This window comes from Corvus moneduloides, chromosome 3, assembly GCF_009650955.1.
Source record: "Corvus moneduloides isolate bCorMon1 chromosome 3, bCorMon1.pri, whole genome shotgun sequence".
Lineage (NCBI taxonomy): Eukaryota > Metazoa > Chordata > Aves > Passeriformes > Corvidae > Corvus > Corvus moneduloides.
In genome coordinates this window covers 16,590,697-16,616,329 of record NC_045478.1, presented here as the reverse complement: position 1 = coordinate 16,616,329, position 25,633 = coordinate 16,590,697, and the positions used below count along the sequence as shown (strand labels likewise).

Genomic DNA, 25,633 nt, shown 5'->3' with positions numbered 1-25,633 from the left:
TTCAGATTTCATTCTTTTAATTAACAGATCACAGATACTACTTTAATTAATTATGCTCTAAAAAATTAAATCAGCTAGATGTGGGTGCTTGCTTTTCTGCTGAGTTCAGTTGGAATAACACTATCAGCACAAAGGTTCACTGACAGAGAGGACCCCTCCACTCTTATGATGAATGGGATCATTCTTAGAGCATTGTGTTGAGTTTAGTTGACCAGATCTCTTCTAGGCTTACACAAGGGCAAGAAAATTTCCCTAAGGAATTCCATAGCTAAGTGCTGCTCTACTAAATTCAAACAATTTAAAATTCTAAATTCTACCATTTGTTTCAATCGAAAGTTGAAACTGATTTCAGGCTGCCCCACAAGAAAATATCCCATCTAATGTGTCTACATTTTCCTTCAAGCAAACAGTACAGATGTCAGGTTCAAAATTCTGAAGCTGTTTGCCCAAATTTCAGCAAAGTATAGTGCTACAGTGTTGCACTACATAAGGTACAGCAAAGTTGTTCTACCCTCAGGATTTTCATCTGTGCATTTTTCTTGTGTTACTACAGAATCAGGCTGATGTGTTTAATTAAATACACAGCCAAAAAGTGCCTTTTAAATGACCCAATGAAAACACTAACTTTTAGTCTTGTTCTGTGCTCATTTATCTCACTGCCAACTGTGTCTTAGAGTAAGGCTCAAAAATCAGAGACAACGGGTATCCCAAACTAAGGAAGGATGTCAACAGATGAAATAATTCTTGGCCCACAGTAAATGTAAGAACTTCGTAAGTTCATGTGAAACCATGTAAGAACTTCAATTCATACAGAAGGTCTGGAGCTGAGAACAATAAAAGAACTGTAGCATAATAAAGGCAATTTAGGTTGTTAGGGACTTCCTGAGGTCATTTAGTCTAATCTGTGGCTCACAACAGGGCCAGCCAGACCAAACTGACCAGGGTCTTGTCTAGTCTAGTTTTGAAACTCCAAGAAAAACAATCTGAAGGCCTTCCCATGGAAAGTGGGCTTTCTAGCACCATATGGCTATTCACAGAATTACAGTGGAAGAATCTAGGACACTAATAATATCCTTGATTTCACCTTCTCCTTCTCATGTAGCCCATTGCAGCCTTTTATGTCATTTGATATTTAACCTCGAGGTTACCAGCTCCGTAGCACGCTGAGTGCACCAAAGAGATGTTTTATGAAGTCATTTGGACTATACAGGTAACAACTGCACTTATGACAACTGGACCTGATGACTTAGATGGTCTCCTGCAGGTGTCTCTTCCTAGCTGAATCTGCAGATATTAACTGCACAAGTAAACTACGGCTTCCATGAATGACAGCTTGTTTTCATAATCTAGAACAGCATATTTTTGCATGTGAAATTACCTGCTTGTGACAGCATAGGCATGTTTTGCATACATATCTTATGAGAGTTCCCTTTGAAAGATGGTCTTTGGATAACCTTTAGAGTCCTCCTGGAAATCCATATAAATGAATTCTGTTCCAAGGGTAAATATATGCAAATGAAATAAAGAGGTCCCACCCTTCCTACAAAATTTCAGCTTCACACACATCAATTCAAAAATGCATTTTGTCTATCTGCTTATTAGAGAACCCACATCAAAAAAAATGAAAGCAATGGTAGACATCTCCTGCTCCTGTCAGCCCGTTCTCTATGTAGGCAGGCAAGAGACAGTCCTTCACCAGCTATTAAGAGTTGAGAGGATTAGGCCACACCTAATTTGCAGATTTGTTTCCATCCACAGTTCCATTCTCTACTATAAATTATTTAAACTGCCAAGGAATTGAGAAACAGTGTAAAAGATGAATGTGCAAGAAATCAGAGAAGATAAATTAAGGGGATGTTACAGGGTGAGCACAGTGTTTACCAAGGCCAGGGCTGCTTAACCTGGTCTCCGGGCCCCCATTTCAACATGACTTTTCAAGCACAGCTGAAAGTTTTGATTTAGTAGATAGTAAATAGGAATGTATGGGAGACACTACCAGGTGATGGAAGAACTCAGTAAGAAGAGGAAAGCAGTAAAAGAAAATATATTCTTACGTTCCTCTGCCGCACACTGAGCTACTTCATAGTTTCTGAATTTTGTATAAAATATTAAACTGGGTTTTCAAATAAATCTTTCAGAATCTACCTGCCAAGTGAATAGGGGAAATATGGCATGGCCATAAAGTCCATAAAGACTATTGCACTGCAGTCATTCTCTGTCTGACAAGAGGCATAGCCCTGCAGCAATGCACAAAAATGTTAGGTTTGATTCCTTCATGAACAAGAAGGTGGCCAGAAAGAAGCCACCCAGGCCCTCCCAGTTCTGCACCTGCAAGATAATAATACCTCACTGAGAGCTGTAAGGAGAAAAAGGTTGATTACAATGAATGTTCTCTTACTTTTTCTGCAAGGAAAAAAGCAAGGTATGGTAGACAAATGTCCTTGTTCCCAAGTAAAAGTTGAAAGAACAGGAAAACCCTTTTTCATGAAAGGCTAAAACTGTGAATAACATTTCTCCCCATCTTTTACTATCACACTGAACATATCTTTCATACTCTTAACAACTTTGTGGTGACAGGCAAGCCTTACTTTTGTCTGTCCAGGGAGTGAATTCTCAGCAACATTTCCTCAGAGACCTCCACAGCAGGCCCTGTTATTTGTCACCCCTTTCAGTAGAAGAGAAAGAGAAAATGAAGTGCAAGGGTAAGATTTCAATAAACCTTTGCTTTGATGTCCAAAGAAATTCCCTAGCATGTCTCAGCTGCAGGAAAGAGCTTTCTACAGTCTGGAGTACTGGAAAGGAAGGAAAAAGGAGGTACTCTCTTTGCACATACAGCAACCTGTATTTTCACAAAGAGCTGAAATGTGAGTAGTCCCACTGACTCTGTGACACAGTGCAGATGACTGAGTTTTTCGGAAACCTCCAACCCTTTTTCCATGGTGTAGGATCCAACATTATTATGCTGACTGAACTGTTTATGAGCATCCTGCTAATGGTTGTACTCCAGAAGTTTTGACTACGTCCTTCATGGCCCAATCCAACACCCACTAAAGTAAATAAAATAAATCTCTTTAGACAGGAATGCTAACAGCAGTGGAGGTCCCAAGAATACAGTGAAGCTGGCTCCCACCTCGCCATAACATTCCATTTCAACACTGTGCTAAACCTAGCATGCTTTGCCATGTCTATAATTCCAGGTACTAAGGGCAGTTCCATTTCTATAATTCAAGCTATGATCATGATATACCTCCTCAGGAAAAATGAGATCAACCTTAAGTTCATATTCAACATAGGAAATATTTCATATAGCACAGTCATGTTCAAAAACATGATTGTGCTCTTCCACAACTCCTTTCACTGAAGTTTTAACTTCAGATGAATGTGTGAGTACAACAAAGCAACAGGGAAATCCTGCAGTAATATTTTGATTCTGAAGATTTATGAGGAAAGCTGTGGGGGAAAATGTAATTTGGAAGGAAAGTGCTGCTTAATAGGAAAATATAGCAGCAGAATCAGATTCTATATTGCTGCAACAGTTTTCCTAGCTATATGAATGTTCAGAAAGATATTTAGCTTTCTCTACTTGTTATTACAGGTTAGGCTAGCCTTTTGATTGATAATCTCCAAAACATCTGCTCCTTCTTGCTTTCTGATCCCTAGTATTATTAAAGCATGAAATTAAGGTGAATTATGAAAATATCTAGAGACATGAAGTTAATCAGTATTCTTTAATGAGGGCTGAAATATTTTTCTTCAACTGTTTCAAAAATTAACAAGAAGCCTCTAAAACAAGCTATTTGATCTCTATTTTTAAAAAGTAAGAAAACAAAGGGATGTAAAGACCTTATTTACTCCATAGTCTTTCCTCAAGGATTTTTGGGAGATTATTACTCTAAGAATAGAAATGCCAGTATACTTTTCAGAAATGTTTTTTTCAGACAGAGAGTTGCAGTACCTTTTATTGATACATCTGCTGTCTTAAACTATTATCTGCTATTTAAAATATCCAGAATTTAGTCTGTAACACCATGATATTTTTATCATGTAATTATGTAATGTGAATTGTCTTATTCTGGACCCCCAGTAAAATGGAGACATGATGTGCTAATCCAGTGAAGGACAATGAACTGATGAAGGGACTGGACCATCTGACTGAGTTTGTTCAGCCTGGAGAAGAAAACCCTCATGGGAATCTTATCAATATGCACAAATCCTTTATGTGTGGGGATTAAAGAAGAAAGAGACAAAGAATTCTCATTGGTAGACAGTGAAAAGTCAAAAGGGAATCAGCCCAAAGGCAAGAAATTCCATTTAAACTTAAGAAAAATATAATTCTCTATCTACAGTGATGCTTTCCAAACACTGGAACAGGTTGACTAGCGGGACTATGCTGTCTCCATCCTCCGAGATGCTCAAAACTCAGCTGAGCACAGCCCAAAGCAACCTGCTCTAGCTGACCTTACACTGAGCAGAGGCATTATACTCAACATTCTTCAAAGATCACTTCCAAACTCCTGTGATTCTGTGAAAATCTGGAGTCCATAGATAGAAGGGTCCAAATATATTTCTACTTGTATTAGATAAGAATTTTTAGTTCTTCTTTCTTGTCCTCTTTCAAATTGCCTAGTTTCGTGAACCTGCAGGAATATAATGTCCTTGAAACCTCTGTTTCTCAGTCAAATATGATTTAAAAGTAGTAATAAGTTCAAACATTAATGTATGTTGCACAGTAAAAACACATTAATAAGCAGAGGGTAATGAACCAAAGGTGCTCTGAATGCCATCTCCTTAAATCTACACTCCAGAGCAATGGAGTGTATAAGATTTTCCCAGAAAGTACTACAAAGGTTAAAAAACACTCTTGCTTACTAATTCAAGCTGACATAACAAAAAAACAGTTCTCTCTGTAATCTGCAACAGCAATTGTGTAAAACAAGCAATTGTGTAAGACAAGCAACACTAAACATGCTTTAGCTGTAAGTAGTTGTGTTTCCTAGCACTACACATAACTTGAGGAAATCCTCCACATTGATTCAATCATGCTAATAAAGAATCTGGGCAATGTTGGCATAAATATAAACCTTTTTCCAGGCTAAGGTTTACTCAGAGTCATTGAAGAGAGAGCTTTCCCTGATTACTGATTTTTAGGAAAAGCAAAAATATCTGTGTCAATGACTAATATTCATTCCTCTTCTGCTCAGTCAGAATACAAATTAGCTGACCTACAAGGCAGGAAAGATATGCATGCTTATCCAGACTTCTGTCTGTAAAGGTATTAGATGAAAGATGTCCCATATTAAAACAATCAATTGCTGCAGATCTTCCAACTTATGCTATTTGTTAATACTGGGATCATCTGCTTCCTGACAGTCTCTGGCAGTTTGTTAGGAATTTTTGGTATTAACATATATTTTAAAGGTTGAGAAGTCATGTGATAGGTGCATATTTGATAGATGTGTGGATATATGTTTAGAAAAAGGAGTGAAAAATCATAACAAAGTGAGAATGTACAAAAAACCCAGAACAAAGAAAATGGCATCTTTTGCTGTGTTCTATATTTTTTGCATCTTTGTTCATTCCTACTTGTTTTTGATTTACCTCATTCATGATTTGCCAGAAAGAGATCATATCACTAGCTGTATGCTTATAAAGACTTAGAAAATACAAATATTTTGACTCCAGAGAGACAAATCACAGGCAGTTATTCAGAGGGAACTATTGTATAGGTATAAAGATATGTCTAAAACATAACCAGCCAGTACAAATAGATGTCATATTTAATTTAAAAAGCATTTCTGTTCTTAAATATCTTACACAATTTATGTAGGTTACTTGATTATTCTACTTATATTGCATTTTTATCTGTTTCTTTAAACCTTGACAACAATTGTGTGCAATTGCTGATAATTAATTTTAAAAAATTATCCAGCGAAAGGAAAACTGATTTTTCTCTTTAAGTTCATATGCTTTCCTGTGATAAGGCTTTGGTAGGGAAAAAAATCAGATTAAGTAGAAAGAAACAGGACAGCAAACTAGCCTAAGATTTCTCTTCATGCCTGTGTGATTGAGGGAACTTACAAGGCAGGTAAGACTCTGTTTCAGTTTTATAGCTATGGGATTTGAAATTTGCAAGGCTGCTTAATAGAGAAAGTTAAAAGCACCCCTGTAAGGATTTAAATGGAAGTCTCATCTGTTCTACAGAAACACACCTTTCTTACTACTGTGATTTTGATCACCTGCTGTTCTCCAATTAAACTATGAACAAGTAAAAAAGGAATACAATATATTTGCATGTGAAATGCAGCATAGTAGCAATCAGAGGTTTTTTAAGAGAAGATCAATTTGGGAAGAACAATGTGTTTCTATAATGTGCAAGGATTTCTTTATTCTTCTGAATTGAGAAAACAATATGCTGGGAGCTTTATTTGTTTAATGAAAGTATATTAGGATGATTTGCCACCCACCTGGGACTCTGAGTGGCAGAGCAAGTGGAAGGTAGAGAAATATGGCACGTATTAGAAGCAGCTTAAAGAACTGTTGATGAAAAGGAGTATTTCAGAAGTTAGAAAATGCAGGTTATATTCTTGGCTTTATTGTCTATTTAGTGTGGAATGAGAAATGGTATTTTGTGTCTGTGTCTCAGTTCTACCTGTATAATAAGGGGTTTCTTTGTTTTGCAAGCTACTTTGGTCTAAATGTGCAAGAAGGTCATCGTTACTGATCTATTTCAGTGGTTTATAGAGAAGTTGCACTGTTCTCAATACACACCTGCTTTGTTTCACAAGTTTAACATTTTACATCCACAGAACTCAGAAAGACAGAAAGAGGGGCGTGGAAATAATATACTTGTTGTTACAGGAGATGGGACTAAGCTGCAAGGAAGTGAGGTGACTGCCAGCAGCCATCTCACATAGCAGCAGGGAGGTCAAAAATGACAGCTGGGTCTGCTGGTATCCAGTTGTTCCTGCCTGCTCTGAGCTTCCCCTCCCCCTCCCCAAGACACGTGCTCCTGCCCATGTGCTCCGAGCTCCTTTGCTCCAAGCTGGGCAAAACCAAATGTAACTCAGACTCTTCAGCAGTGTCTGATTGGCCGGTCACCCCGGGTCTGCCCCCAGTCCGCCCCTTTCCCCTTCTCCTAATAAAGATGGTCGAGGGGAGGCTCCGCCTCTCTCTCAGCTCAGCTACTTTCCCGTGAGCATCTCTGGTCGTCTGTCTCATTTGAAAGCTTCTAACTGCAGGGAATTGAGCGAGCAGGGAGCTATATTTCTCCCTCTTTGCTTCTGCTGATGGTATTTGCTCTGCAGCTGATATAGGTACCGATTTTAGAGCTACTAAAGTGCTAGATCTCCCGTGCTACCTCTCAAGGCTGCTCGAGGCTTTCTAAGGCATTGAAATATAAGCGCTAGCCGGTATAAAGCTGAAAAGATACCTTCCACATCCAGTAAAGACCCCACTACATTAGATCATATCTCTGTCATGTAATAATAACATTGCTCTAACGCAAGTTACTGCCCAAAGAAGGGTTCCATCTCATAGTGGGCCTGTTTTATCTTTTGGATAACATGATTATCTGGGCTTTCAGTGCTGCAGATCCCAAAAAGTAAACCTTCAAAAAGGGAGCTTATAGCAGCACAGGAAATAAAGATATCTGTTAAGGTTCCCCAAAACTGTGAGATGAAAGGAAGATGTCAGGGCACTGTTTCGCTTGAGGCAGGGAAGGGGATGCAGGAAAGAAGGCAAAAATGAAGAGGGGGGAAAGAGGAGGAGAAAAAATAGAGAAAAAAAGAAATGGCTGCCAAACTGCTGACCAGATTCCAGAGTGCATCTTTAAACACCCAAGAACTAATGAAAAAATGTATCTTTTTAAGTAATTTAGTGATTTACATCCTCACTAAAGTCAGTGATAATTTTACCATTGATTTCAAAAGAGTTTTATCAGTTTTTGGAGAGTGTAGTAATATCATTTTATTTCTACTCACAGGGACAACATTTTCTTCTGAAGTAATAGTTTCAGTTACATCAGGTTAAAGGTCCTCCAATGATCTATGACCAATCAACACATTACAGATTTTTCGTAAGTCAAATATTTCAATGATAGAATCATAGAACAGTCTGAGTTGGAAGGGGACTTTGAAGATCATCTCGTTCCAAGCCTCCTGCCATGGGCAGGGACATCTTCCACTAGACCAGGCTGCTCAGAGCTCCATCCAACATGGCCTTGAGAACCTCCAGGGATGGAGCATCCACAGCTGCCCTGGGCAAGCTGTTCCTGTGCCTCATCACCCTCATGCTAAAGAATTTCTTCCAAGTATCTAATCTAAATCTACTCTTTTTGAAGTCATTCCCCCTTGTCCTGTCACTAGATGCTCTTGTAAACATTCTTGCCCCATCTTTCCTGTAAGTTCCCATTATGTATTGGAAGGCTGCAATTAGGTCACGCCAAAGCCTTCACTTTTCCAGGCTGAACAATCCCATTTCTCTCAGCCTTTCCTCATAGCAGAGGTGCTTCATCCCCTAATCAATTTGGTGTCCCCTTTTGGACTCACTCCACCAGATCAATGTCCTTCCTGTGCTGGGGACCCCAGAGCTGGATGCGGCACTACAGGTGGGGTCTCACCAGAGTGGAGCAGAAGGGCAGAATCCCCTCCCTCACCTGCTGCCCTCACTGCTTTGGATGCAGCCCAGGACATATTTGGCTTTCTGGGCTGCAAGGGCACATGTCTGGGTCATGTCCAGCCTCTCATCCACCAGCACTCCCAAGTCCTTCTCAGCAGGGCTGCTCTGGATCTGTTCCTCCCCCAGCCTGGATTGATACCAGGGGTTGCCCTGACCCAAATGCAGTACTTTTCCCATGGCCCCAGTTCTTGAGCTCGTCCAGGTCCCTTGGATGTCATCCCATCCTTCCACTGTGTCAACTGCACCACTCAGCTTGGTGCCATCTGTAAACTTGCTAAGGGTGCACAAAATCCCTCTATGTCATTAATGAAGATACTAAGTAACACTTGTTATTCAATGGTATTTCAGTAATACATGCCTATTCTGAGAAATATGATTCTGAAAGTAAAACTGGCATTTTTTACAGGAAAATTCAATTTTTACTTCCAAATTGCTTTTTAAAAGTCATTTGGTCAACCACGAATTCAGCATTTCATTTCCAGAGAATTTTCAGAGATTTATTGTCTTCTTTTTCTTCATTTTCAGAAGAGAAAGAATATTACAGAGCCAAAGAGTTTTGTAGCCTTACATAAGAAAGACACATTTTGGCCAGTCCAAACCACACCACCTTCTGCTTCTGTTGACACAGTACCTATGCAGGATTTTTTCTTGGTTCTTATTTACTATCTTCATAATATTGCTGGATTCCCAGAGCAGCCAAGATAGTGACTTTTTACAGTGAAACACAGTTTAAGTTGCATACCATAGATGAAAAACTGACACCCACCATAAAATACTACAAGCTATCCCTGTCTGGATCTGCATTTCTGGTTCTGTTCTGTTGAAAAGCACATGGTATCTGCAGCACTACCTGGTAAACTGCATTTATTTTTCTCAGGTAAAGTTGGTTGTATTTCAAGGTCCTTAACCTAGTTAAATATTTTTCCATGCATTTTTTATACTTGGAACAATTCAATCCTGTTAGTTAATAGGATCATATTGAATACAAACATAAAATAAAATGGGTTTATTTTGTTACATTTAGAGGCAGAGAGGTGTTTCTTCTTTTTCAAAGTTAAAATTAATTGTTTGAGGAAAAGAATTATGTCTTCCTTCAAAGACAAAAAAAAGTAATTCATAGAACATACCTATAGGACTGTTACCATTGCAACTCTGTAAATACACAGAGAATACAGATGAGAGAGTGGGTAGTGAGTGAAGATACTTCGAGGAATTACAGATATCCTTTTCAAAGATTTAAAGGAATTGAGTTAATAAATAAGTAGCAAACAGTACACTAAATATTAACCTAAATACTGACTTCCTGAATGAGTTGTTATGGCACATACAAAATTTTCTGTTGCCATTGCAGAGTCCAGCTACTACACTCCTTATCCTGCAGTCTGTCTTAAAATAAGATTATTAATTTGGGGGGATTTTGTCGTTGGCATCAGTCTGTGTGCCATTGACCTGGTTCCTGAAGTGCCAAAAGAGGTCTCCTAGCACCAGGCTAAGGACCACTTTGTGCAGGAAGTATTTCCATCTCTCTTCTGCATTGTTCTCATTCCTGATCCACAGTCCCAGAGATGTGGAGTTTCAAGCCCTTTCAGCCTGAGCTGTGGGTTTAAATTCCTGGAGGCTAAACCAGTCTTAGACCTGTACTCTCCCACCTATGCCTATGGTAAAAATGGGGCAGTACCACAACACATTGCTGAGTGGTTTGTGTGATGCAGGGGAATGTTGCCCCAAGCCCTTCTTTCTCTGTACCCTTTGACAGTTTTGTTAACTTTAAATAAGCTTTCCCCAGCAGATAAACTGTTTTGCTTTTCAAAAACAATGGAGAGAGTACAGTTGTAACTACAGGACTGTTTGGATAGTATGCATTTCAGTCTTCTTTAAAAATAAATAGAGAGACAAGAGTATAATGGCTCATCTGTTAAAACAGTTCTTTGGCTAGTGGAGTTTTTGAGAAGTTTATCTGTAGATGTCCATATCAAGAAAACTTCAAACAGCACGTGTTTTCTCTTTGCTCTTCATTCAGGGATCCATCCACTCTCTGTAAGATACCTCTTTCCATACACACAAGCATTCGGTATAATAAATGCTTTTACTAAAATGAATGAACCATGTTCTGCCTGACACCTGCACATTGACAAGACTTTTGGTTTTTTTAACTTTTTCTTTAAATGTGGGGGGCAGAGGAGGGTATCTTGGGGGTATTTCCCAGGTATCTTTTGGACTAAAGTAAAATTTCTTATTGAAGATTTAAAGAAGGAAGAATAATTTTACGTCTCAGTCTGTTCATTGCTGTCCATGTTCTTCTAGCCGTGACACCATCATTGCTCACTGCTTCAACACAAATACACTGCAAAAAGTAGTACCAAACACAAAGATACAGTACTGTAAGACAATATGAGTGGCCATTTCAGTTCAGACTGCTGGCCCATCAGGCATACTATTGTCACTATCAGCAGCCAACAGAGCCTGAGAAAGAAATGAAGGAGGTAAATGTGGGCTCATACATTCTCAGATTGATTTTACACCTTACAGTAGCAAGACTTTCAAAGACTGAAGGTAGTAGTTGCTTTGTGTTTAACTGTTCTGATGAGCATTTCTCGCATGAATGTGTCAAATTATTTGAACCCAAGCACCTCACTTCCATTTATTATATATTAAAAAGGTTCAGAGTAACAGAACCAGAGTAACTTTTTAAATAGGAACTTCTTTGTTGCCAAATTTTAAGCATTTGCACATTGAAAGAAAACAACTTACCAGAATTCAGATCCCTGCTTTGGATCACATGCCTGCATTGTGGCTCAACTCCTGTTTCTGCACCATTCCTTATCCACAGCACTGTTTTGTAGGCAGTCATAAAGAAGCAGGTCTTCCAAATTCCAGTCAAGCTCCCTCCTCCCCACCCCCTGACTTTACCACACCTGCTTCTCTAGCTTCTTGTAATGTCATGCTGGATTAGATCCCTGTGAAATATCATGACCTAGGTTTGGATTGAGGTTTTTCAGCATCAAAACACATATTGCTTTTGCCACTGGATGAAATACAGCGGTAAGAAATCAAGGCAGCAGAAACAATATGCATACACATAGGCATGTGTCTGCATTCCCCTAGGAGAGCATTAATAGATGGGCTCAGCACTTGGATGTGCCAGACTGGAAAAATTAACTACAGGTCACCTAAGCAATATTTATATTGACTGTCATTATTAGAGTTTGCCTTTGTCAGAAAAATTAGCTTTCCTCCGAGCATCACAAACAAGCAAACATGCTGCATTTTCCTGATTTTCTTTTCCTTGAAAGCCAAAACTTTCAAACCCTGAAATATTTTGATTATAAAGGAAGGTCCCAAATCCATATTAACACTTATAAATTGTTTGCCTCCTTTATCTCACTGAATAAGCTTTATTTGTATTTTTGGGTCTCATTTTTTTGTCACTTTAATGACTTTCTGCATACTACTGAGATAAAACCCTGTCAGACTTTTCAGGAAATTATGGAACTGAAGAGCACTCACAGGCAGCCACTTGCATTTATTCAGGGGTGGGAGGGAGGGCATAAGGACATGGAAGACAGGAGAAATTTGTGATTCACAAAATACATTACAAAGAAAAAAAATCTTAAATTTTTATTGAAAAATTCGTATTGGGTATTTTTTAGAACATCTAATAATTTTACATCACTTGGCCCTATGAGCAATGACCCCAACAGTACTATTGGCTGTTGTCATGGCATAATACAGTACTTTTAAGGAAGATAATGGACACTGGATAATTACCAACACAGTTACAGCAAGGCCAATGTTCTCCCCCTTCTTTAACAGGCATCTCCTCATCCTCCTTTAAAACAGTACAACTCTGTACTGTAGGCTTTTAGACATGAGGGGCCACACATAAAGGATGCATCAGGAAGCTTGCCAAAGTATTGCAATGGGAGGTAAAAGCTTAATTGCCTCACAGGTGAATGCCTCCAGTATGGATCTAAGCTGCAATGTCTTTAAAAGAACTCAATCAGTTGTTTTAATGCCATTATGGTTCAAATTTTAAGTGCAGACACTTAAGGAAAAGAATTCCCCAGTTCAGGTCTATCTAGTAGCTCTTTATATTTGAATGACTGACACCTGTTAACATAATTAGGTAATTAGTTTACTTTGAATTATTAAGGGAAAGATCTAAAATGATAAAAGCTGTAACAGAGCTGGAGGGCTTTATTATTTTTTCTCTTTCTTTTCTGGTTTAGCTGAAAACATAAAGAGCAAATACACAGAAACATATGGTTCTAACCTTCCTGAAAATAGGCCTGTGGGGGATTTTTCCAGGTTTGTGAAGTCAGCTCCAGGGTGATGTTATCCATTTTCAAACATTTTCTTTCCCTGTTTAGCATTTTGAGTTTTCACAGACCTCTTACTCTCCCTGGTTTTGATAAGAATCAGTCATTGATTTATTGAACTATTTTAAGAAAAGATCATTCTACTGGTATTTTCACTTTGACCAAAACTGGGACAATACTGCAGTTCTCAAAAGGAGAAGACCTATTCTCATGAGATTTCCGAGCTGATTTTCATAACAAAGAAGTTACTGAAAAACTTTTTTGTGTTGCCTGAACCAAACCTTTCGAGATTCGTCCCCTAGTAGAAGTATTTTGCTTTTAACAATTTCCCACTGATATGTATAGTGAAGACAGTCTCTGTGCATTAACAGCAGCTTGCAATACAATGGGTTTTGAGAGCCAATAGCTTCCCAAGCTTTGAAGCACCTGGCATAATAATGGATGTGCTGATGGATGACCTGATGTGTTGCACAGACAGAATATTGCCTATCAGCAGTATACTGATGGATTCTTTCTAGTACCTAAAGAAGAAGATTTTGAAAGGAAGACCTATTTCAACTTCAAGGGGAAAACAATAGGGATGCAGAGCTGTGGGAGAATGATGTATTGCTATTCTATAGTTTCTGTTTCTAGGTACAGCTGTCAGAGTTTGAATGTTTCCTCTTCTCAAGTAAGCATTTTCAAAGGTTAATGAGATGGAAGGCAAGAGGACATGAGCTCACAATGTGCACTTCCAGACCAAAAAGCCAAACACATCCTGGGTTGCATCAAAGGTCACGCAAGGCGGATGTGTCCCTCTACTCTGTTCTCCTGTGACCACACCTGGAGTAGTGAGTCCAGCTCTGGGGACCTCAGCACAGAAAGGACATGGACCTGTTGGAGCGAGTCTAGAGGAGGTCACTGATTTGATAGGGATGGACCACCTCTCCTATGTGGAAAGGCTGAGAGAATTGGGTTTGTTCAGCCTGGAAAAGAGAAGGCTTTGGCGTGACCTAATTGCAGTGACCTAATTGCAGTTCCTGAAGGGAACTTACAAGGAAAGATGGGGCAAAAATATTTACAAGAGCATCTAGTGACAGGATAAGGGGAAATGGCTTCAAATTGAAAGAGAATAGGTTTAGATTAGATACCTGGAGGAAATTCTTTAGTGTGAGGGTGATGAGGCACAGGAACAGCTTGCCCAGGGCAGCTGTAGATGCCCCATTCCTGGAGGTTTTCAAGGCCCTGTTGGATGGAGCTCTGAGCAGCCTGGTCTAGTGGAAGATGTCCCTGCCCATGGCAGGAAGGCTGGAATTAGATGATATTCAAGGTCCCTTTCAACCCAAGCCATTCTATGATTCTTTGATTCTATGATTCTGAGACTGATATTATGCTAAGTAGTCTTAGAAGCATGATAATATTGTGCAGAAAAATAACAGGTTTGCAACAGTTTCTCTGTTGCAAATTATCAATGTTAAATACAGGATGAAACCAACACGTTATAGCAGATGTATCAACATCACTTTCACTTTGGAGATTAAGAATACAAACCACAGAATTCCTTGTGAAACATGACCAGCACTAGCATAGCGTAAATGGAAGAACATTGATGTTATTTCAGTTGTGTTTCTCAGTAAGCTACATATATGATGTAAATTGCAAAAACTTCAGATAATATTTCTGAGGACCCTGATACAAATTGCTACTGGGCACCTTGAGAAAAAGCAAGTACACAAAACCTTGCAGGTGGAGGCTGTGATAACCACTAGCTACAGTCTAGAATCCAGGTGTCACAGGGCACTTTTCTCCAGCAGCAGGTTCAGACAAGCTCACTCTGACTACAGCCCATCTGATTTGAGAGTTATAATCTGGTAATTACAAAAAAAATGTTATGCCCAGGTGGTAAGCATTGTTAAAGACAAGTTATACAAGTTTGGACATTAATTACACCTAGAAATCATAGGCAAGACTGAAAGTGAAGCCAGACTGTGTCTGTCTGCCTCCATCAATGTAAACACATAAACCTCCCTACATCACTTTCTTTGATGACTTTCTAAATTGGATTGCAAAGTGCCATTATTTTTCTAACTGTAAAAAGGGAAAGAATTGTATTTCTCTCTCTCACAGACATGCTAAGAACCTCGATCAATGCTAATTCCATGTGAGGGGAAATTCAAAAGGTGCAATGTGTTGTTTGTTCCCAGCATGAGACAGCACTGAAATTGCTCCATATCAGCTTTTACACAAAGCTTAAAAGATCATGAAAATTCTGATTCTGTAAATTCTTGTGAGGGAGAGAAGGTAAAGCAAGACAAGCTCTTTTGGAAGGCAGGAAGGAAGGTTTGGGAGATCCCTAGCCACAGGAGTTTTCAGAAGATCATGCAGTAGGTAGATAATTGCATTCCTGGGAACCACCTCACTCCTGCTTTCTTAAGTATTTCACTGTTCTAATTAGAACTGACCACAGAGCACTGATAACAAAGGGGAGCCCACATGACATATGACAGTTATTTAATTTGTCTTGGAATCAGATAGGCAGGATTATATTTCTGGCTTTAGGTGACTGAAACAAGTAAACCCTGAGTAGACACAGCTGTGTAAGAAAAAAATCTCTGTGTGGCAAGGGAAAGGATGCTGCACTGCTATTGTCACAGACACAGGTGACACCAAGTGTATCGAGGTCTTAAAAATTCATTGTCAATTATATACACATTGCTCTAATTTGCACTTCAGAGACTTATCAAGGACAAAAGAAGCTCTGATCATGACTCATTGTATAAACTGCTATATTTTTGTGTGGCAAGTCTGAAGGGGAAAGATGATCTTTTCTGCTTAGGCTCAAAATAGTGACCATGTACTTAACCTAGAAAACTAACAGGAAAAAAAAGAAAAAAGAGTCATCTGCCTGAATAAAGAACAATATAGAGAGCATTTCATTTGCCAAGCTTGTTGTTCTATACGGATTCATGGGATCATATACAGGCAGCTTTCAGTGCACAGATTACTGGGATTGCAGGCCTGGTAGCCTGGCTGCCCCTCTGCCCTTTCACATGAGAGAGAGACTCTCTGGTACTGTTTAAGTGAAGGTCAGTGGAAAGCAAAGAAGCATATGCAATGTTAAAGCCTGGTGTACTAAGAAGGGTACAGGCTTGCTCTCTTTTACACCAGATGCATAATGGTCAGAGAACTGAAAATGCAGCCAGAGGCTGACATGACAGAAGGACACCATGAACTGGACATACCAATTATAACCTTGGAGGCAAGAGGTAGCACACGGACATTATGCTGGCTCTAGAATTTCTCACAAGGGATGCTCCATTAGATAATATACTGACTTGAAACTCAGATTGCATTGCTAGTGTTAGATACTACTCTGACAGCTGGTGAGGAGCCTGAAACCTTTGTTGAGGGATAAAGGAGCTGTGGAAAAGGCTTACCACATAAAATGGGATGGTTTTTCACAGCAAGTTTGATGTCTGTATCAATAACTTGCACCATCGTATTTCATATAGAGAATGAGAGAGCATGGCACACAGTCTTGTTCAAGATGTAAATGTTTATCAGTCGTGGTTGACTGCACCATGTGAATCAGCACAATGCTTTGTCTTTCATGCTTTCGGTACATAAGCTCTCCCAAAGTTTCACTGAAAAGGAGAATTTTGACAGTGAGTTACCACCCAGAATGAGTGAGCAAATCAGAACCTAGCTTTTAGTCGTCTAAATCCATAGATTTTGTGATTAGATCTTATGATTAGCCAATTATAAGATTTCTAAACTGGTTTCCTGCCCCATATGTTCTCAGTGAAATATTTTCCCAACTATTTTTTTTTCTCTTTTATTTGGTAGTTTCTAAAACTGCAGCAGTCAAACCAGTTCATCAGAACTAGGCATGAAACAATGAAAAACAAGCTTCACAGCCCAGGGAGCTTGGTGACAAACAGTGCTTTGGTGAAAGACTTCCTCTTTTTCACAGCCTTCAGAGCCAGAAAGACTTTTGACCTCCAAAGCACTCTTAAAAGGAACATTCATCCAGTGAATGAATGCTGGGGAAAGTTGCTCTGAGCCACTCAGCAAGTGATCCATCACCTGGGACCATTTCCCTCACACTTGCCTGGAATTCACTGCGGAGCTCCAGGAGGACATTTCAATAGAAACGTTACGCCACCACTGATCAGAATTAATCATGTCATTAACAAACATTTGAATTTTAGGGGATGTTTTTGTTTTACACTCATGCAAGTATTTAATTTCTTTTGCTTTAAGCTTCACTTTAGGAAATTAAAGGATAGTTCTGAAAAGCAGCTCAATACTGGTAAAACCAAGAACTGCAGGGACTCTCTACTTGCATTCAAACATCAAAGCAATTTCCAGAAAATCTCCAGCACAGTAGGCTTAATTCTATGTCTAATACTTGCACATTCTGCTTTTGAGTTGTTTTCTGCCTGTTTTTGTTGGATATATCTATACTGGCCCCACAGAATAAATGTGTGCCAAGGACTGTTTTCCTCCTCTTTAGGCCAAAGGGCACGCACAGGTGTCATCTACGTCACTTCATGCTTACTCCAAAGACCTTGGGTATTCAGGTGGTTTTAGGACATGGTTACAGTGTTGTACATTTCTCAGTTTAGGGGTCTGAAACAAAGCAAGGACCTACCTGCTTATAGGACATCACAGTGAGATATTTTCATGTCACAAAACAAAGGAATTATTACATATCAAGACATGTTGCAAGACATGGAGTTTGAATACACACACACGTGCCTGCACAGAAATTGATGGATGGATGTATAGAATAGAGAGAGAAAAAAAACATTCCTACTCATTCTACCTTTGGGACATAGTCTACAGTACATGTTATCCACCAAACTGTGCCCAGACAATGTTTAGAAGATCAGTAAACTGTTGCTCTGCATGCAAATATGACGGGAAATGCCCAGTATGGACAAGCAGTTGTTCAGTGTTTATGCTCTGCTCCTGCTTTATTTAGCAGCAGAGATATGAGATGTCTCTCAGATGATGCTTGTCGCATGTGGTATAGTGTTTTCCATCTTCATGCTTCCAGTCACAGTAGTGCAGTTTGTGCTATTTCCACAAGAATTCCAGCTATGTTGTTCACACCATTCAGTGTCCATGCTATTTGAACAGCCTTGGGCTTTTTAGCCCTGAAGGCGTAACCTGTGAGGCATACCTTGACAACTATAGGTCCACAGACTTGAAATGTTATTTAAAGCAAAGAACTATGACGAAGAGGATTGATCAATACTTACACAGAAGCTTGGGATCCCCATCTCTTACCTTGCATTATATACACAGAGAAGAATAAATATTAGGTTTGGGCGGTCAGAATAGTCCTGCCTTTTAGCTATGCATCTTATTGAATTCAAAGAAATAGCACGAACTGAATATTTGGTTAGTAGGTATGTACACATATACCTATAGACCAAAAAAGAAACACATGTACAGAAACAGAAATAACAGATTACATTGCTAATGCCTGTGAAAACTGTTCTAAGAAGAAAGCCAGTATATGTTTTACTGATACTAAGGGTTACATTTTCTTTAGCCAGCTATTATTACTTAAAATATTCCCTTGGAAAGTTCATTTTCAGGGTTTTTTTAGCCAAGAGAATATCAAGCGCCATTGGAGAAACATATTACCTGACACTAATAGGGTTTTAAAAAGAAGCAGACAGTGTTACTAATAGCCCTATTCTGGTCCCATAGATAAGGAACCTTTTTAATGCTTTACTTTGTAGTAAGTGAAATTTCTCATCCTTATTTAAGATAAAATGTCAGTGGTTACTGAAAGTACATATGAGCTTTCAGTTTAACAATTTATTAATGGAGTGGGGTGCACTACACAGTTTCCAGGATCCAATTTATTTTTCGTAAATTTTAGCCAACAGCTACAATTCCTGTTGTGTTTCTTGCTGACTTAATAGTCTACGTACCAAATATGTTGCTTCACCGCATAGCTGGAAACAGGCACTGAAGTGCTACAGAACTTCTTTCTTTCTAACATCAGTGTCTGCTTCAGCTAATTAAAGACATAGTTCTCAGATCTGCAAAGCTGAATCTAACTTCATGAGTGCATTCAGTGTACCACATGGTGACATGATCCCGAGTGATATATCTGACATATCAGCTTTTGTCTGAAATAGCAGAAAAGAAAGAGCATGTAACACATTGGAGATCTGAGAGATCCAACAACACCTTCATCTATGGTTAAATACCAGTACTGATCACCAGAGGCTTTTTTGACATTATCCTGTCCTCCAGACTTTTACTAATGTATCAATGAATTCTACTCATTTCCTTTGTAAATCAAGAATAGTCCTAACAGGACTACCATTGACATGCAGAGCTCTCTATCCATGTGGCATTGATTTTGGAACAAGCTAAGACAATATTGAACAGATCCCAGTTTCTCTAATACTTTAATTGTCAAAGATTATTCCCCTGAAGACACCCCAAATTCTCCTTAGTGCCTATATACCTATACACTCACAATAATCTTGAAATGATAACAAGCTACAATAAACAGCCCATTCCTGGACTCTATAGATGCAATATTCCTAAACTGTTCTTTTCAAACACAGTCATGTTAGACAACACCCGGAGCAGCAATCAGCTAGTTTGACTAGCACTGCTGGCAAAGCTGGAGTGAGTCTTCTGAAGAAAAGAAACCAAAAAACCTGTAGAGCCAGGAGCAGACAACTGAAAAATCTGAAAGTTAGTCAAAGAAAATACTTGTCCAGTAAAGCCATCAGACTACATAAGAGGCCATGTCAAATATTCCTCTTTGCACAAACAGAAGACTCACCCACTGGAGAATTCTTTCCTGTCATCCAACATTCTTATCTTGGAGAGAACACATTCAAAGCCTTTTTAACTGCAACAAAAGATCTTTTTTGTCAATGAAAATAGAAATAATTTCTTTCAGAGGATTCAGATTTAATTCTGAGATAATCCCATGTCAAATGTCACCCTAGGAGCCTTCAGTACTGAATCTATGACTATGGTCATCAAATAATATTCCAATCGATCATCCTTACATTAGTTTTTGCCTTACCTCTTCAAAACTTCTTGGAATATTTTTTGCTCCTTGGCTGCAGATGATTAAATGTAAATTGCGAACAGTCCTTGAATATTAACAGACAAAAATACATTCATTCACCAAAGGATGGAGGCTTATTACTTCATATTATTTTTCAGAGGGAAAGTGCTGAAAAATCATGGTTTCAATTTAAACATTGAAAATAATTTAGTTTCAGTCACTGAGACTGTATTTTGCTTATTGTCCAGACATATTTGAAAAAAAAAAAAAAACTAAATTCAACAAGATTTTTAAGGACTGAAAATTTTATTATGTTCCATCACTGCGGTAATACATATTTCTTCCTGTACTTTCCATCAGATATTAGGAAGATCTTTTCTCCAACCTGTTCAAGATACAAAAATCGTTCACTAAAGAAATACTTTCTTTGTACATACAGATCTGTACCTAGGTAGGGGTGAAAAGTCAAGAAGAGGCAATGCAACATTGTGTTGAAAGACATGAATTTTGCTACAATCATATATACCTTCTCTTCTACACCTGCACAAGAATTTGCTGAAAGCTGCTTGTAAATGCCATGTATATTACAATGGGTTATAAATATCAAAGTGTGAGAAAAATGACATGGGAATCAAAACAGTAGAAACAGATTTTTTTTTTTAAATTGTGCAGTATTTTACTGGTTAACATTTCCCAGAATTAATCTGACTGTAAGTGTATGTTGTGCTTCAAATCCAGCTATTCCTAAATATATGTATCAATCCATATTGCTGACACTATGCTTCTTTTGGCCTGCCAGCAGATTACATCCTCACCATGGTTTCACCACTGGCAAGAAGCCTAGGAGAGAAGTTTGCAGATGGAAAGGGATGGAGAAATTCCCAAATAATCTGTTCAATTCTGGTCATGTTCTTATGCTATGCCCACCAACGATTGCATCAGGGACCTTGCTGAGCTGATACATTGTGGCCCTGCTTGCAAAGCACAAACTTTCAGGTCTGAAAAATGATGGATGAACATTAAGTTTTGGTTCAGTTACAGGTCTGGGAAAAATTAAGAGCAGTTCTGATTTTATCAGAATGAATTCACCCATACCTAATATAGAGCTGGCAAGGTGCTTTTTGCAGCTTTAGAATACTGTTGCATAAGCATAGTGACTAAATGATAAATGTCTCTAACGGGGATGGAGTAATGGTCTTGAACTACTGTAGACAACTCTGCTGGAGCTGCTGTTCATCACTCATAGTACTGCTCATTTCAGCTTGGTAGGTTACTAGAAAGACAGACATTCTTCTCCCACCCCACCCCATCCCTGCCCCATGCTTCCTCAAATGCTGTTATAGGGAGTGTTGTCATTACGACAGGAAGCGCACGGACCGGATATACATGTATTAAAGTGCTGCATTTGAATTTACCCCATCACCCTGAACTACTCATGCTAACCTGAACATCTCTTTGTCTCCAGTTTATTGATGTTCTACACTAAAATTACTTGTAAAAAAAAAAGCCTTGATTATTGATGATGCAAATATATTTCTTCACTATTAAGTGAATTACAATTAGCTTGGATTTTAACATCTATTCAAAATGATAGCAGAGGGCAACTTGCAGCAGAAAAAGGGTTGTAAGCTTTCCACTTACCAATTAATTCTATTATCAAGTGCTAAGAAAAAAATGTGCCTGCCAGCTGTGGCTTTATTGTGTTTTCCCAGAACTAATAATGGGAAAGCTGTGAAAGTTTTTCTTTTATTACTTTTTTTTGTGTCTGTGTGTATGTGTTAGCCAACAATAACAACAAAAAACACACTCTTTGTTTCCCACAGAAATACTTTTTTTCAGAAGGTGATCTAAACAGAACAGTAACATTAGTACAATTAAAATTAGGAATCTCAGTTTTAAGCCAAAATTTCATTCCTGCTAAGCACTTCTGAGATATCATAAGCAATAATTTCTCAGTCATGTAGATGCAAAGATAATGTGAACTGGTTTGGACCAGTTACAGTGCAGTCCAGATCAAACTCATTCAGCCATCTAGAGCTGGTGTTTTCCTACCTTTGCATCAAGAACTATGCAGTGAGTCTCACTGTACTCCTGCTATTTTTTTTAATTGACCACAGACAATTTTAAGTGAAAGAAAAGCTTCTGCTTGCTTCTTCAATGCCCTTTGTAGTCTTTTCTATGATTTTCCAGCTGTATGCTGTAAGAAGCATGTCGATGACAACAATTTGTTTCTAATTGAGATGACAATATCAAAACCACTTATTTGAAATCCTTCAGACATTAATCAAACTTCATAAAGCTGTAATAGTTTTTCCCTTCTTAGGTCACTATTACATGGATCAAAATTCTGGGCTCTCAGGCAGTCCTCTTATTTTAGCATCTTATGACTCAGCGAAGAATTTTAACCAATTTCATTTTCATAGTTTCCTCACACGATTATTTTCAAATCTACCTTCTAATCTGTGGGTTTTATTTCACCAAAATCCTGAATTTAATTTAGCTGGGTTCCTGCTTCAACAAACTGGAGGACTACTTGCTTCTCTAGGTAAGGCCTTAAGCAAAGAAATAAAGAAAATACTTTTTTAGCTCCTTTCCCAACTGGTTAAATTTCCTCACTGAAAGCATAATTAGACTGCAGAACCCACAGAGGTGGGATGCCAGCTAGGACAATTCAACTAAGGTTTTATAGAATAAAAATGTCCAACATTGACTACTGCTAAGAGAAAAAAGAAATGTAACACCAGAAAATTTTATGCTTTACAGTTTGAAATTACTTTATGCAAGAGGATTAGAATGAAACCTCCTCAAGAAGATTATTTGCATTTCATGGGATTTCTAGTATATTCTTCTGTATCACCTGGTATTGGCCCTCTCAGCACAAGGATAATAAAAGAGACCTTTTTTTAACCAACAAATGGAAATCTGACCAAATATAGCTATTCTATGGAAGCAAGATTTATGACATATGCTGTAAATATTTTAGTGACTTATAGTGCAGGGTGGCAGTGGTAACCCATAGCCCACAATATTTTAATTTATTTTAATATATTTAATTATCGATTTTTATATCAAAAATATATATTTTATATATATTATTGAAGTTTTATTATTCAAAGCTGTTGAGGTTTTATTTTTGATCAATATTGAAGAATACTGAGAGATGTCTTCCTTGTTAGTATCCCCTGATACTTGAGAGACCTTTGAAGATTGCATATTACCTGCTTTTGTCCTGTAAACAAGGGTCATTTCAGTTGATTTTGTTCCTGATATCCCTTGAGAACTCAGCAGTCACAGATTTCACAGATTTGAGTATACTAAACACAACACTCAAAGTCTGATATTCATTTCACAAAATATATATTTGTTTTACAGCACAGTGTTGAATAGCATGGGGCTCTCCCTAGAGAATCTAGTCACAAAATCCAGCTTGAGTCTGTCTTCTCTAAATTCAAATTTTAATGTACACATACCACAGAAATGCATTCTTAGGCCAGAAGGTAGTATTTATTTGGACATCAAAAAGAACCATCTTGGAGGAGTAATCTCTAATTATTCTAGACCATGTGTATTGAGTTTGTATGGTCAGATTTTGGTAGCAGGAGGACCACAGGGGTGGCTTCTGTGATAACCTGCCAGAAGCTTTCCCCATGTCTGACAGAACCAATGCCAGATGGTTTCAAGTATGACCCACCATGGGCCAAGACCAAGCCCATCAGAGGTGGTAGTAACCCCTCTGTGATAACATATTTAAAAAGGAAAAAAAAAGTTATTGTGCAGTTGTAATTGTGCTCAAAGAAGAGAGGAGTAAGAATATGTAAAAGCAGTAGGCCTGCAGTTCCCAGTCTGTGCAGAAGGAAAGGGAAGAGGTGCTCCAGATGTCAGAGCTGAGATTCCCCTGCCGTCCATGGTGCAGCCCATGGTGAGGCAGCTGTGCCCCTGCAGCCCACAGAAGTCCATGGGAACACAGAGATCCACCCACAGCCTGTGGAGGACCCCACAATGGAGCAGGGGAATACCCAAAAGAAAGCTGTAACCCTGTGGCAAGCCCACGATGGAGCGAGATCCTAGCAGGGCTTGTGACCCTCTGGGGCACCCATGCTGGAGCAGGCTGCTCTTGAAGGACTGCACCCCATGAAAGAGTGACCCACGCCACAGCAGTTGGTTAAGAACTGTAACCCGTGGGAAGGACTCACGCTGGAGAAGTTTGTGGAGGACTGACTCCCATGGGAGGGACCCCATGCTGGAGCAGGGAAAGGACTCCTCCCTGAGCAGTCGCAGAAGCAATGTGAGACAAGATAAACTGACCATAAGCCCCATTCTCCATTTCCCTGTGCAACTGGGAGAGGAGGCAGAGTCCAGGAAGGAGGGAGGGGTAGGAAGAAAGTGGTTTTAAGATTTGGTTTACTTCTCATTATCATGCTCTGATTTTGATTGATAATAAACTCAGTTAATTTCCTGAAGTCTAGTCTGTTTTGCCTATGTTGGCAAATGAATAGTGATCTCTCCCTGTCCTTATTTCAGCCTATCAGTTTTTCATCATATTTTTTCTTTCCTTTGTCCAGTTGCAGAGGCAAGTGATAGAGTAGCTTTGGTGAGTTTCTAAAATCCAGTCAGGGTCAAACCACCAGACCATGTAATAATCACCTTGGTTCCACGACAATACAATTTCTTCAGCTGCTCCCTTGAAACATTGTTGTATAATTTGCAGATAAAGTGTCTCTGGCCTGGTCTGATGAAGTAAGATCCAGGACTCATGAGGCTTTATGTTTATTTGGAATCATTTTGCTTTACAACGGAGACTTTTATTTTTTTGCCATTGTTTTCCAAACATATCTGGCCCAGAAATGGGACAAGGTTTTTGAAACAGAAACTTTTGTAAATCCAGACAATAACATACATGCACACCTTATACACCCAATGGATTATATTTTTATAAAGCTCTAATTTCACAATATCAGATATAGAAAACACCACGACATCACTGCTGCAGGGATGGATTAATGTTTTCAAACCAAAATGTGCTCCTTATTTTCACCCTGTGATAGCCTGTGCAGCCAGGGGGCTGGCACAGAGCTGGGCAGCTCTCTTGCCCACAAAGCTAGAGGCAGGTCCATAGCTGGGACAGGCTGTATTGCCAAATCACCTGCCCACCAGAAAGGCATCTGGCCACATCTGGGCTCCCAGGGAAGTCTGCCCTTCGTCTCGAAGCAGCTCTGTGAGTAACACACAACAGTCTGTGTCCAAACCTGTAATAAGAGTTGAGCTAGAGTTAAGCCCTTAGGAAGATCCAGAGAGAGTTCCTGTCAAATATCTTAAACTGCTCATTTCAGTCAGGCTCTAAGGTTTTTTTCACATGCTCAGAACAGATACAACGTAGAAGAATGATTTAAATTATAAGCAAAGCTATTATTTCTGTATATAGCCCATAGTAAATTACTATTAAAAGATTTTGATTATTCAGTTGGTTGGGTACTTATAAAACGTATTCTAGTATCTAAGTGGAAAGAAACTTGCAGCTTTTTCTGTAGCAGATTTTATCTTTCCTGTCCAGACAAGAGGAAATGGAGGGATATTTGTAAAGAGAACCTTCAACAGACATCAT

General features: G+C 38.9%; 2 long non-coding RNA genes across 3 annotated transcripts in view; one reads left to right on the top strand and one right to left on the bottom strand.

The window, feature by feature from the left end:
• The window catches only part of LOC116441965, a 401,148-nt gene that overhangs the window by 66,544 nt on the left and 308,971 nt on the right, over nucleotides 1-25,633 (bottom strand). The window lies entirely within an intron of this gene.
• On the top strand, nucleotides 10,262-24,494 carry LOC116441966. Of its 2 annotated transcripts, none has more exons than XR_004239315.1 (2): nucleotides 10,262-10,273; nucleotides 24,402-24,494. It is a non-coding gene; the product is annotated as an uncharacterized LOC116441966 (long non-coding RNA). The 2 variants fall into 2 exon arrangements; XR_004239314.1 differs by lacking the exon at nucleotides 10,262-10,273 and adding an exon at nucleotides 24,291-24,302.